This window comes from Papio anubis, chromosome 4, assembly GCF_008728515.1.
Source record: "Papio anubis isolate 15944 chromosome 4, Panubis1.0, whole genome shotgun sequence".
NCBI lineage: Eukaryota > Metazoa > Chordata > Mammalia > Primates > Cercopithecidae > Papio > Papio anubis.
The window spans coordinates 58,496,726-58,512,398 of NC_044979.1; the positions used below are offsets into that span (position 1 = coordinate 58,496,726).

The following is a 15,673-nucleotide window of genomic DNA, read 5'->3' on the forward strand; positions in this document are numbered from 1 at the left end:
AGTTATCATCTTTGATGAAGGGTCGTCTTAGATCTTTGGCCATTTTTTGATGGAGTTGTTTTACTATTACTGTGTTGAGTTTTTAGTTCTTTGTGTATTTTGAATGCAAATCTTTTATCACTAATGTGTTTTGCAAATACTTTATCCTGGCCTTTGTCTTGCATTTTATTCCCTTCAGCAGACAAAAAGTTTTTAATTTTAATAAAATCTGACATAATTTTTTTAGTTTCATGAATCATTCTTTTCGCTTTATATCTATATGTATACAGACAAATCCAGAGTCACAAATATTTTCTGTTATATTGTTTTCTATAAGTTTTATAGTTTTTCAACTTGCATTTATATCTATGATTCACTTTTAGCTAGTTTTTGTCAAAGGTTTAGGTCTATGTTTAGTTTTTTGTTTTGATTTTTATTTGTTTGTTTATTTGTTTTGCATTTTAATGTCCAATGATCCAGTATCAATTGTTGAAAATATTATCCTTTCTCCATTGAAATGGCATTGTTAATTTGTCCAAAGATTACTTGACCTGTATGTGTGTCGGGGGAGAAACAGTATATTTTGAGGTTTTATATTTTGTTTCATTGATTTCTGCCTATTCTTTCATGAATACCACACTGTCATGATTACTGTAGCTTTATAGTAAGTCTTGCAGTCAGGTAGTATCAGTCTTACGACCATGGTCGTCTTTTTCAATATTCTGTTAACTATTCTATGTAAATATTGCTCTCTTCTTGCCCATCTATGTAAACTTTAGAATCATTTTGTATATATCTGCAAAACAAATTGCTAGAATTTTGATTGTGATTACTTTGATGTATGGATTAATTTGGAAGAATTGATATCTTAACAATATTGTGTCTTCCTATATCCATTGTTTAAATATTGATTGATTTAGTTCATCAGAGTTTTGTAGTTTTTCTCACACAAATCTTGTACATATTTTGTTACATTTATACACACATACTTTCTTTTTTTCTTGTTTTTGTGTTGCTAGTGCAAATGGTATTTTATTTTCCAATTCCAAATGTTCATTGTTGGTTTATAGAAGAGCAATTAACTTTTGTATATCAACCTTGATTCTGCAAACTTGCTATAGGATGTTAATTTCAGAAATTTTTTGGTCAATTTTGGGGGGTTTTCTATATAAATAATCATGTAACCTGTGAACAAGGATAGTTTTATTTCTTCCATCCCAATATATATACCTTTTACTTCCTTTTTAAAATCTGATTGCATTAGCCTGGACTTTCAGTATGATGTTGAAAAGAGTGTTAAATGAGAATATCAGTGTTTTGTTCTTGATTCTATTCCAGAGTAGAATAATAATGGTTAACATATTGTATATTACAAAATACCTAGAAGAGGCTTTTGAATGTTCTCACCACAAAAAAAAATGATACATGTGTGAGGTGATGTATATGCTCTATACCCTGATTTGATCATTATATTACATGTATATGTATGAAAATATCAATTTGTAGCCTATAAATATGTACAATTACAAAGTGACAATAATTAAAAAAAAAACAGATGGCCATAGGGAGAGTACTAGCAAAAGAGAAGACACAAGGAGTTTATTAATTTATTTTTTATTGCTAGAATACAACATCTTAATTGAGAAAGCAAGTCTATAGGCATTATTTTATTTACTCTGATTTATCAGATGAAAATATGCCAGCTGTGAAATTTTATATGATTTCCCTAAATTGCTTCTCTCAGAATTTAGAACCTCAAATCTAATCTGGATTCATATGTACCTTTCGTTTCTTAGATTTTAATGTGGCAAGTAAAAGAGGTATGCAGATTGCTGAAATGCACAACAGTATAGAGGAAAATGAAGTAGGAAAGAGATAAAATGTGTTGAACCATTCTATATGCCAGGCCATTAAAAAAACTTATCTTCTCTAATATGACTTCATCATGAGGTAGGAATTGATAGGTTAATTTTAACAGAATTTGAAGATTAGTGTGGTTGGCTATATTTTCCAAGTGTAGCAGCCAGTCTTCATTATGGCTCCCAATAATCTTTGCCCCCTCATATTCCTACCCTTTTAAAGTGCCCTCCCACACTGCTCCAAGGCCTATTGACCTTGTGTGACCAATAGAATACGGCAAAGGTGATTAGATCATAAAGCATTGCAGTTTGCATCTTGGACTCTGATCTCTGGCTTTGGGAATTCAGCTATCATGCTATTTACACAATCAAGCAGCCCCATGAAGGGTTCAATGGGCAGAGCAGTGGAAACCCTGATCATTAATTAACATTAAATTGTCAGCCTATTGAGTGCGCACTCTTGTAAATGCAAGCTCCAGTAGAGCTTTCAGATGACTGCAGCTCCAGGAAACATCTGATTGCAATCATAGGAGAAACTTCAAGCAATTACTATCCAACCAACCCTTCCCAAATTCCTGACTTACAGAAACTGGAAGAGATAACAAAATATCACTGTTATTTTAAGCCAATATATTTTGGAGCAATTTGTTATGCAGCAACAGATAACCAATACACTAAGTAGCACGGTAAATATTGCGGCCTAGATTTAAACCAAAGTGTCCAATTCAAAATACTGCTTTGAATATTTATTCATGAAAGCATATTGCAATATCAAATTCTAAATGTTCACTATTTCCAGATATGTCTAGGAGGGGAAGAGGAAGGTCTGCCTTTGCATGAATATCTTAAATACATCATGGGGAAAAAAAGGCTCAATTTAAGGGAAGGGAAAAATGATCAGAGGCCTTAATGGCCACCTTTTCCTCCTGCATCCGTTATACCTTTTGTAAGTTGTCCTGGGCCTTAAAAGTTTAGCTGTTCTATGCAAGTATTCTCTGACTACTAGGACAGTTACATTTTCCCAGGAGCAAGCTTTTCTCAATTGTGTCTGTGTGTGTGTACCGTGTACATATACACACATGCACTCATGAATGCATGCATGCATGTGTGCATATGTGAGTATGTGACTCAATATTCCATAAAAGGGACTCTATTACTACTGTCCTTTAGGACAGAGAATATTTTTTCTTATTCCTCTGGGAATCTCAGGGTCATCACAAAACACATATTGCTACTTCTTTTATAAACCAAAATTATGACTGCCAGTTACAGACTTAAGCATGTAATGCCCATGGATTGTGTTACCTGAGTTGGTTTATTTCATTTTCCTCAGAAGACTTGCTAACCACTTTTTCAAATTGAAATCTCCAGCGGCAAATATATTTCTAATTTCTTTGAGATCTAAAGCAAGAACACAAACGATGGTCAATATATTAAATGCTTATGTATTTCAAAGCTATATATCAGATTATAAATTCTAAAATGTATTCTATCTCCTATGTTGGCAAAAAGACCTTTTATTTTATTTTTGTTATTTATTTTTACCTTTAAAATTTTTTTTTTAGAGTTAGAGATGCTAAGACTACCTCGCAAGAGATCAGCCCTGCCCACAGGCAAGGGGAGGTAAACAGGGCAAACGAACCTTTTAAATAGAAATAATTAAAAATAGAATGTGTGTGTGTTTGTGTATGTATATATGTATGTGTATCTCTCCATATGATTGAGGTGAAATATCAAAAAAATTGAATTTAAGTATTGTTTAATTGATGATGTTTGAGTGATAAGCACTTGTAATTTATAAATTACTTAGTATTTAGACATAAACCTGTTTTTCTTTTATTTTAAACAAAATTGTGTTATTAATATGATGTCTTTACACAAATTGTGTTCTTATGATAGTAATGCTAATTAAACAATTTTCTTGAGTCATTATGGTTCTTTGGTGGTGTTTTATGCATATTCAGTTAAAGATAGTTTGTTCTGCTGAAATTATCACTAAGTTGGAATTACTAATAAGTTCCTTACAGCAATACCTATATCCAGAAATTAACAGGAATTTTACCTATCATTCTCAAATATTGTAAAATAACCACACATATGATAAATTATAATTATCACATTACTACCAAAAAGCTGACTTTTATCACTTATAAAATGATGTTTGCCCTCTCTTACAGTAATATTTAGACATGCTTAGTAATGTTAACAATTATTACGTTTCATTCAAGTTGATCTAAATATACAAATATACACATTTGAGAATATATAAATTGTTTAATATTACACAGTATTTCTCCTTTTGCTATTGATGATTTTGCAAATATGATAATTCTTGAATCCTTCTAGAACTAAACTTTGGACACAAAGAGAAGAATAAAATAGGTGTTTGGAGTTACTGTGAAATGATATCCAATTATGCCAAAATCGATTTTATTCATGCTATTTGAGAGGAAGGATTACATGTTGATTCACTTGTCTTTTCTTTTACCTAAGCATCCCACCAGTGAAATCCTTCTGGAACTCTGATACAGTTTTCCTCTCCAATGTCAGCAACAATCCAAACCACAAACTTCCATGGTATTTGGACACGATTACTTTTTGTTCCTAGGACATAGAGCAGGAAATGTGGAGAAATGTTTCCTTTTCCTCTGTATTAGCATTAATCACAAGAGTAGATACATAGTTACTGGTCATGTCCTGCCATTGGATCTAGTTATGACTATAATGACTCAGTCATTGTGTGCTGGTTGTGTGCTGCATGTTGGATCCTTAGTGTCAGACCAGTCCATGTGTGTTTTTTTTTAAGTGTGTGTGTGCATGTGCGTTAGGAGAAAAGGAAAGGAGAGAGACTGAGAGACAAAGTAAGAGAGGGAGAGGAGGAGGAAAGAGGGAGAGAAACAGAGAGAGAACCCCCTTTACAACATGGGACCCAGGTCAATGGTCCCTGTTGCCAGGTTAATGGCCCCTGCTGCTCAGGTCTTATGTGGTTATTGTCCTACAGTCTTGAAAATGTGTGATAATGACAATGCTGAATTCAGTCTAAGGTCCCAGAGCACGCAGAGGCCTGGTGTCAGTGACTTTGGCAGAGGCGCAGCCTCCATCTCTAGATTAATCCAAGTAGGTTTAATTTAGTAGAAGAGTCTGGACAGCTGGACTGTTAAACAGTCACCTGACCAGATTTGCTCTGATGAGATAGGACCTGGCTGACTCTTTGTGCTGTGGACTATGCTTATCATGCTTTTCGGAAGTCTGGATTCACTCAATAGGGTAATGATTGTGTAAGAGTCAGACAGTCCATGTGCAACAATTTTATTTTCTGGATGACTGCTGTTCTTATCATCTGTTCCTTAATGCAAGTGAATATGAGCTTAGTATTACATGTATACAATCTCTACTTGCAATTTTAGGAATTTCACCTAGCAAGTACTGAAAAAGGCTAAGTTGGATTTTTACAAATTTTTGATGATTTTAATGCATACTTGTTATATATTAAAACTCCAGCTGTTTATTTATATTATCTTATGGTTTTTAGGACTGTTTATAATGAAGACTTAAAAAGTAGTCAATAAGACATTCAACTTCCAATAGGAATGCATTATCAGTAAGATTGATTATCAATATAATCTTTATTTTATATGAATGAAACACATGCTATTGTTTGTTATAACTATTGTTTAAATAGGCGGATAACAAAAGAGCTCAAAATCATCAGGAATATTTTTATTCTCCAGTCTTATTGTAGTTTTATATTCGTGTTTTTATTGAAATTAAAATACATTAATTCATGTCATTATAAAATGAAATTTGTAAAAGTTGAAAATTAGTTATATAATGTTATAATCGTTTATTTTATAACTTTATGCTTTTTTTTCTTTGGTGATTCGATTGGATTGTGTTGGAGATATAAGTGCAATGATAATAACAATAATAATAAATATGATCTATTATGCTCCTGGCATTGTACTCGTTACTTTACTTTGCTAATGTAACCCTTCCAACAGTTATATAGGTGACTGTTAGATTTTCATTTGTGTACAACAGAAAATTAGAATATCATCAGCTTTGGTAAATTACATTTTGCCTCAAATACTCACCACTTCCTGGATTCCTTTGCCCTTTGTTGTGTGACTCTGCAGTTCTCTTCACTAAATATGGTAAAGCCTGTTTCCCACATTTTGACGATGGGTCATCTATGTGATTTGGTTTAGTCAACAGAAAGAAGGATGCCAGTTCTAGACCTAAGGAAGTCTTTGGGGTTTCCATCTGCTTTCTTGTGATTCTACCATTACCATGAGAATAATTTGCTTTGACTATTCTGCTGGTCTCAGAAAAGCAATGAAGACTCTTCGTGTAGAGCCACCCTGTCAAGCTGCCATGCAAGAGGGGTAAGCCACTGAATTTTGGAGAGCACTGTTATTAAAAAATAGTTAACCAACATATCTATAGTGTTCCTTATACAACAAGAATTCTAGAAGAAGGAAATCCTGGACTAGTGAGATATTTCAAGTATATTATCATAGATCCAGAGCCTTCAATATTCCTGTTTCATCAAAAATTATGTTATGGGTTTTTCATTTCTTTTTTTTTTTTCTGAGACTGAGTCTCACTCTGTCACCCAGGCTAGATAGAGTGCAGTGGTGCGATCTCGGCTCATTGCAACCTCCACCTCCCAGGTTCAAGCGATTCTGCTGCCTCAGCCTCCCGAGTATCTGGGACTACAGGCGTGCACCACCACGTCCAGCTATTTTTTGTGTTTTTAGTAGAGATGGGGTTTCACCATATTGGCCAGGATGGTCTCGATATTTTGACCTCGAGATCTACCTCCCTCGGCCTCCCAAAGTGCTGGGATTACAGGAGTGAGCCACCATGCTCGGCCGGCTTGTTTGTTCTTATGGTCAGAAGATTGCTTCAACAAACATCCCATTGTCTAGAACAGGATCTCGTGACCACTTATAGTCACATGATAGATTGGAAAAGTTTGTAGATGCTACAGTAAGGCAAGAAAAATGTGAACTATCAATGCCTTTTGAAGAAGTAACTTGCCATGTCTGCCAGTCCCTTTACCACCTAATATCCAAATATACTGCATTTCTTATTTAATAGTTTATGCACTCACCTCCACTCCCAAGGGACACACCCAAAAGTATGATTCAGGTATTGCATCCAGCTTCAAGCTTACAATATCTGGATGATGTGCATTTGGTCTGCCCATATCTGTAGATGTGAAAAATGACCTAATAGCATATAAGCTGAAAAGACAAGTTATCTGCTTTAAGGCATGCAATATACACTGATAGAGAGCCATGAAATATGAGCAATAAAAAAAATCCCACTCAGAAAGGAAAGATTGGACATTAAAAACATCCTAACTATAACTACAATCAAATCCTGCTGTTTAGGAATAGGGAGAATTCTGCTCTGGTAATGGAAAAAAAATAATCAGTGAGATCTTGATTGTGCTAATGGAAACAACTTCCTTATCAGTTATAAGATATCTCTGGGTGATATCTGAGGTGACATTGGGGATGACGTATTCCTAGTGGCTATGGAGGTCTCTCATGTTTTTCCCTCTTAGTCTGAGTTTGGGGGATTGGAATTTGTCTTCAATTTTGAACATTCCCTGCCTCTTGAGGTCTACATTTGTGATTATTTAGCAATTCAGCTTTCCCTAAAATTAGTAAGTGCTCAGTAAAATTGTTTGGGGTCATATCTATGAGAAACTACTCACAGATTTCATCTGTATTTTCTCTTTAAAGGTCAGAGGCTTTGGCTCTTGGGTATTTGCCTTTCTGTTCCACCCATATTTTAGTTTGATGCAACTTCTTTCATGCAGTTTTACTGAGGCAAAATTTTTAATTCCATTTTTGCCACCCACTTCCAAACCTTTGAATGGCAGCGCACTTTAGCAAGCTAAAGAAATGCCTGAGGCTGTCTTGCTCCCTGTAAGACTGACACTATCTGCAGGTTCTAATCTGTTCAAATACACAGACTCCTGTTTTCTTGATTCACCTGTCCTGAACCTAAGTTTGCCTTTTTAAACAGGGCTCCAAATTACAGCAATCAGTCAACATCGATTGCAGCTACAAGGAGCATCTCTATTACCATTTGCAAATTTGATAGAACAAATCTGGAAGGCCCACCATTTCTTGGAGGAATTTGCTGAAATTGGCATAGGCTGTCATTCTGAATTTTTCTTATTTTCATAAAAGTTACAATCGGATTCAGCATGTGGTCTATAACAGATCATAGTTAGACCGAATGAATGCTTTGTCTTCATATAAGAAGAATCAATATCCTCCTCTATGCAGCAATTGGCAAGACTTTGCCTCTCAGGTTCCTATGTCTTTTATACTTATTAAAGTTGATATTTTCTTTATTTCTTTTAAAAAAATTATTCATACTAATTTAAAATTTCATATTTTGTATTTGTTAAAATTTCATTTTGGTTTCAAATAACAAGAATCCTATATAAAGGTGGTTTTGAAAAGGTTAAGATTTATATATCCCATTGAATATGGAGCCTGGACTGACTGTTCAAAGACAGATTTTTTCATTTTCCTGATTGCCCATTCTGTACATGGGACTTTTGTCAGTCTTGTCACAAAATGATCCTATACTCTCAAACACTGCATGTACATTCCACATGGAAGAGGGGCAAGTAAAGGTAAGCAGCTGATTTCATCTGTTTTTTTTTTTTTAAAGTCTTTTCTGGAACCCCTACCCAGTGACTTTTACTCACATATCTTGGGCAAAACTTATTCTCCAGTTACTTCTACTTTTCAGGCAGCCAGGGTGAATGAATATTTTACACTTTCCACTGATGTATTAGAGGTAGAAAGAGGTAAAATATGGTGCTCTATGGCTTCTTTGTGGTTAAACCATAGTATCAACCTCAGTTTTTTTTTTTTTTAATCTCTTGATTAGGTTAGAAACTTAAAACTATATTTTGCCTTCAATTATGCCAAATTGTTTACATTTGCAATTGGAAATTTTTTAAATAAAAACTATTTTTTCTATTGCAGTTAAAGTAGCTAACCCTAGTCATTTAAATGTTCCTAACACCACAATTTGGTAACATTCACATTGAATATTTTTTTTTACTTAGCACAAATTTATTAATAAAACGAATCTCAAGCCTTTCATTTGTAGAGAACCTTGCCCACATGCTAAGTATAAGTAAGACTTGCTGGGTTGAATGGGAAGAACAAAGGAAATGGAGGGGGAAGGCTCCTCTTTTGGCCAAACAACATAAGACTTTTGAGCATCAGATTCTTTATGCCAAAAAGTTAAATCGTCTCTATTTTAAATGAAGATTGTACAATTTTCATTTAAAATAGAGATAATTTGACTTTTTAATTAATTATTTTAGTTAAAGTAATGTCTGTGGGAGCATTTTGTGAAGGCTGAAGCAGTATGTTATCACAAATACTAGTTACATATTTACCCCAAACTAAAGAGAATTTAATTTTTGCCAAAGAAGTACACAAACAATGGGCTTGCATTTGTAATGCCAGGATCTTTAGAGATGCATGTTAATGTAAAATTTTTTCCACCGTATTTTAAAAAGCCCACTTTCCTGGATTTTTCTAAAACGTCATGGTTTTTCCCTTTTAGGACCATTAACTGGGGAAATTCATCTGAAAAAATTCCACCCTTCTCAGGTTAAGTTAATGTGAGTACAGTGGTGTGCTCTGTGAGGGCTGCTCCTTTCTCTGTCAAATGTCCTTGCTGAAACATGTTAATAAGGTACCCTTTGTGATTTATATGAGCTATCATTAGAAAAAGGAACAAGAATTATAGAAAAGCAACTCTTTGGTGAGTCATGTTACAGAAAATGCACAACTTAAAACATAACAATGACTCTGTTGTGCTATCTAATGCCCGTCAAAAGATGACTGCATCACCAATTCTGCAAAATGTTTCTTCATTCTTGTCTCTTATTTCACTCCTGTGAGAACATATGTATCTTGTTTCAGAGAAGCTGAGATTAAAAAGCACATACATCTAAAATGAAATGAAATGAAAAGTAATAAGAGAAAGTAAAAACATCTCAGTTAGTTTTATGTAGGATATAAAAGTAATGGAGAGAATTTAATCTCCTCCTAAGCAGGCAATAGAACTTTTAAAGAATTTGACTTCGAAATTCAGAAATTTCAAGAGGAACTATTTTATTCATAGAAATAACCACATTTCTAATTTTCATAGCTTGAATTTCTTCTTAATTTATTGAAACATTGAATTTAGGGAATAAATAAACTATTGATCTATACACAAAATTATTTTTGCATATGTTTTCCTCTTTCAAAAATTAGTAATTAAATTTATCACATTATAATTGAAAAAAATTCTGTTGCATTTTCTCTTTAGTTACCATCACTAACATCGATCTACTGACTTTGAAACCACCTTTGCAAAAATTATAACTGGGAAAATTATGAAAGTGAAAGAAATCAGACCCAACCAACCCCAACTCCATCTTGCTTCTAACCTTGAAGCTGTCCTTATTCCTTCCTAGGCTTAGGCTGAACTAACTTTGGGAAGGAATTCAGTTCATGGTTTGACTCTGAAACAAAATTGATACTAGCCCTTTTGGGAAAAGCCCCCTTCTTGGCTTGGGATCAGTCCACCTTTTCAGGACTACAATTAACTACAAGATTAGATATTATAGTTTAGGGGTCATGCAACCTCTGGCTCCAAAGGTCTGAATCCCCCCAAGTTGCTTCTGGTGATAACATCACCATTGTAAAACCTAAAATCAGTGCTTGAAATATTTTGCACACACTGCACTCCATGGATCAGCTAACACCACCCAGACCGGTAATCTGGCTCAACCAGTTCTGCCATCCCACTCAAGAACAGATGACAGCAAGAAAAATTCACTTCTAACCCCACGATGCCATTGTCAGCCTGACCAATCAGCACTCCCCACATCACAAGCCCCTACCCGCTAAATTATCTTTAAAAACTCTGAACAATGAACGCTCAGGGAGACTGATTTTGAGAGGTGAAGCCAGCTGAGCTTCTGGGTGGTGTGGGGACTTGGAGAACTTTTGTGTCTAGCTAAAGGATTTTAAATGCACCAATCAGTGCTCTGTATCTAGCTAAAGGATTATAAACATACCAATCAGTACTCTGTAAAAATGCACCAATCAGCACTCTGTAAAATGGACCAATCAGTACTCCATAAAATGGACCAATCAGCAGGATGTGGGCGGGGCCTAATAAGGCAATAAAAGCTGACCACCAGCGTCAGCAGTGGCAACCTGCTGGAGTCTCCTTCCAGCCTGTGGAAGGTTTGTTCTTTAACTCTTGGCAAATCTTGCTGCTGCTCACTCTTTGGGTCTGTGGTACCTTTAAGAGCTGTAACACTCATTGTGAAGGTCTGCTGCTTCACTCCTGACGTCCGTGAGACCACAAAGCCACTGGGAGGAAGAAACTCTGGACACATCTGAACATCTGAAGGAACAAACTCCGGACACACCATCTTTAAAAGCTGTAACACTCACCGCGAAGGTCCACGGCTTCATTCTTGAAGTCAGTGAGACCAAGAACCCATGGGAGGTAACCAACTCTGGACACAATTTGACCAGTAATAAAACTCCTGCACAGTTGGTTCTGCATGCACTACACTTTATCCACTGCAATTCTTCTGTCTTGATAAATTGGCTCCATCTAGGCAGCAGGCAAGGTAAACCTCTTGGGTGGTTAAAACTTTGTTGTAAGTTTACATTTGTACATGTACGATGCTTATTTGCTGACATACCATGCCACTGTAGGTTCATAGATTGTAGTTTATAGATTGTTTGCACTAACTGATGAGGAGCTGAGTGTTTTACAGAAGTCTCCATTTGTTTCATGTTGTGACTCTGTTGTTTTTTCCTAGATACATCTAATGAGAATGGTGCTACTTTCGTTTTATGGCTGTCAAGAGGAATGAAATGGTGAGCAAACCTAAATTAGAAAATCTAATCCCATCCTTCGCATATGACAGTAGGTACCTAGCTTTATAGCTGTTATTGCCTCCTATTTCCAAATGATGCTACTAATGAGTTACATACACAGAAAATCATTTTCAGTTAGTGGTAAATTATCCAGGCACCCAGGGCTTTTCATAGCACTGATCAAGTGTGTGCCATTCCTCTCAATTATTCTGCAGTCTGTGAAACATGCTACCCACCCAGTAAATATTTCATTGAAAAAATTGTTATTTTTCCACAGAAAATTATATGTCAAATACTCAGATATTATATACTAATACTAATATCAATATTCTTTACTTATCTGAACAAAATTTTATATATATATACACACACATATATATACACATATACATATTTCTTTTTTTTCTTCAGCATATATGTTACTCAGGCTCTCCTGAAACTCTTGATATCAAGTGATCCTCCCACCTCAGCCTTCCGAAGTACTGGCATTACAGACATGAAACCACCGTGCCTGGCCCTTTTCTTCTGAGGAGTATAGTTCATGCTGCTTGTCTACTGAGTCTATGGATGAGCTGAGCAAGTGTCATCAGTGGAGAGGTAGAACCAACAGAATAAAGAGAAATCAAAGGTCTCTATTAGAATTATAACAAAATAAGGAAAAATGTAGAAATCAATATAGAGTTGGACAAGTCTGATGCATTCAGTAGAAGAAGAGTTTTTATGCTACTTTCTTCTGGGTCACTATTCTGAATAAGAAGGAAAGACTTAACAACGATGGAAGGAAGCACAGAGTGGCAGTTGCTGATAAAGTCATGAAGAAGTTTCAGAGCATAGACAAGGCTATCTTGAGTTTGAATAAGACACAATAAGACACACAGGGAGGTATGGCTGAAAAGATTTTTTTTAAACCAAACTAAACTTTGCTGTACCTAAGGTAATACGCAGCCTTGGGAGTTTCTCAGAAATTTGTTAAAATTTATTCACAAGTTAGGCTCAATTCACTTAGAATTGTGGTCTCAGTTTGCCGACACTCTCTTCCCTTCTCACGCCACATTGCTCTTGCTTCAGTCTTCTTGTGCTGTGTAATCACAACACAGCTGTATCTTAATCTCTCTATACATATTTATATGTAAATGATATATATTATATATTTTTCTATTTATATTATATATATCTAAATCTATATATGTAATTCTATATATATAAAATAAATTAACATGAGTGAGCATAGTTTCATGTTGTAAATAAAAATTGACAGGTATTCTGAGTCATATTTACTTTTCTGCATCAGAGTTGCAATATAAGTTGGTAATTAGTCATGATAGGAAGGAAATAAAGTGCGGGTGTCTGGCAAGTTTTCTTATGTTCTTTGCCTTCTAAAAACTTGATGTATATTGGCTACTGGTACCCTTGGTGAGGTGGAAAACGGCCTTTGGGAAATATGAATAAGTAAGAGAACAGAATCCAAGCATCTCCAAATAGGAAATGGTACGGGTGACCCTTGAGGGAAAGGGCACAGGACCACTAGATTTATAGAAGGGGAGAGTTGAACTGCTGGCATCAATAATAGAACTTAGGATAGAAGCATTTAAAATGTGTTTCAGGAGACTGCGTGCCATGTTCTTTTAAACCTCTCTTTAGTATTGACAGGAATCCTTCAGAAAAGTTCCCTCTCATCAGTACTTTTGTGAGGTTTGCCTAGTGGTGGTTGTTTTATTTATTTTTGTGTGACAATATGCTGACACTGGCCCCAAGAAAAAATATGGATTCTATTTGCAGGTCACAAATAAACAAATTCTAGATGGTTTACAAAGACACTAAATACTAGTTATTGAGTCCCATATACATTGTTTCATTTTATCATCAGTGTTATTACTTTCATTCGACTATTGCAAAACCGAGGCTCACAGTTCAGGTGACATAGTTAAATGGCAAACCCAGATGTAGAGACTATTTCCACAATGCTGAGCTACCCTTATTAATTGACCATATTTATAAAAGTTTTATATAGCAAAATCACATGTTGGTGGCTATTTCTCTTTTTGTACCCCATTATATATAAACATATTATTTTGATAATTTTTCCTGATATCACAGAAGAACTTTAATCTCTCTCCTCTTCTGAATGACTTCTTATTTTCTCTGATTTACTCTCTGGCCATCCTTTATGAGAATCACAAATCCTATAGTTAATAATTATTTAGTAATTATGATTATTTAATAAATGATATTGTTAATCTTGATATATAGATGCTTACATATTAATATTATGAGATTATATTAAATATGATATATATTTACTATGTCAATTTGTAAATTTGAGGTATATAATATTTTTCACACATTTTGCTTACTGTTATAAATAATATTAAGCTTTAATAATAAGCTCGTAACATTTTATTTTTGTAGCATTTTTATTTTTGGACAATACATTTCTTTTTAATTGGGATATATATTGTTTCATATATATATGAAACTATATGTATGTGTAGAAAGCACTATGTATATGAAACACTATAGCTATATATGTTTCATATATATGTATATATGTATATGTAGTGCTTCCCATATAAAAATATATTCTTTTTGACTATATTTTCTAATTATTGGAGATGTTATATGTTATATAATGACTGTATATATAATATATATAATATTTTATATATATGTATATGGTTTTTAAAGCCATATCAAATTTTGCTGTAACTAAGATAATACTCAGCCTTTGGGTGTTCTCAGAAATTTGTCAAAATTTATCCAGGAGGTTGGGCTCAATTCATTCAGAATATATATATATATAATATATATATAATTATATATAATTATTATACTATATATTATGTTGTAAATAAAATTTATGTATTGTATAATACATAGACAACATGAAATTTATGGATTATATAATATATATTATATATATTATGGATTATATAATTATATATTATATAAAAATTATATAAAATATGTATTATATCACATATGAGTTATATATATTATACATATCTATATAGATATATAATATATAATTTAGTATATATTATATATCTTCCTCAAGATATAAAATATATCTATATCTTAATCTCTCTATTCATATTTATATGTAAGTGATATATATTTTTCTATATATAATATATAATACATCATATCTAAATCTATATATGTAATTATATATATATAAAATTATATATATATCTATATAGAGCTTCCAATGTAACATATCCAATAATAGGAAAATATAGTCAGGAAGGGCATGGTATAGTCAGATGTTTTTAACTAATCATATTGATTTTTAAAATAAAATTGCAGACAATGTCATGCATAAAGTATACATATCATACATATGTTCATCTACTCATGCAAAGGAACTCAATTTTCAGACATTAAATATTTATCTGGAAATAGTTGAGAATATATGTGTAAAAGATAAGTACACTTTTAAGAAAACTAATCATCATGTAACTTTTTATAGTTACAAGGTAATTCTCTAAGATGATCAAATATCTTTAATTGGTAATTAATCTGATAATTGGTAATATTTACATTTTGCCAATGACAAGGTCTCACTCTGTTGCCCAGTCTGGGGTGCAGTGGTACAATCATAGCTCACAGCAGCCTCAAACTCCAGAACTTAACTGATCTTCCTGGCTCAGCCTTCCAAGTAGCTACATTGACAGGAGTGTGCTACCTTCCCCAACTAATTAAAGAAAAAAACATTGTAGAGTTGGGGTCCTGCTATGTTGCCCAGGTTAGTCTCAAACTCCTTAAGGGGTCCTCCCACCTTGGCCCCTCAAAGTGCTGGAATTATGGGCATGAGCCATCATACCTGACCCTTTAATTTCTTTGTTTAATCAGGGCCCAAATAAAATCCATATATTGCAATTGAATGATAGTTTT

At 33.9% G+C, this 15,673-nt stretch overlaps 1 long non-coding RNA gene across 1 annotated transcript; it reads left to right on the forward strand.

Moving 5' to 3' along the window:
- Positions 1 to 10,968: 10,968 nt before the first annotated feature.
- On the forward strand, positions 10,969 to 14,036 carry LOC116274498. The gene is made up of 3 exons (XR_004183185.1): positions 10,969 to 11,526; positions 11,722 to 11,779; positions 12,191 to 14,036. It is a non-coding gene; the product is annotated as an uncharacterized LOC116274498 (long non-coding RNA).
- The last annotated feature ends 1,637 nt before the right edge of the window (positions 14,037 to 15,673 follow it).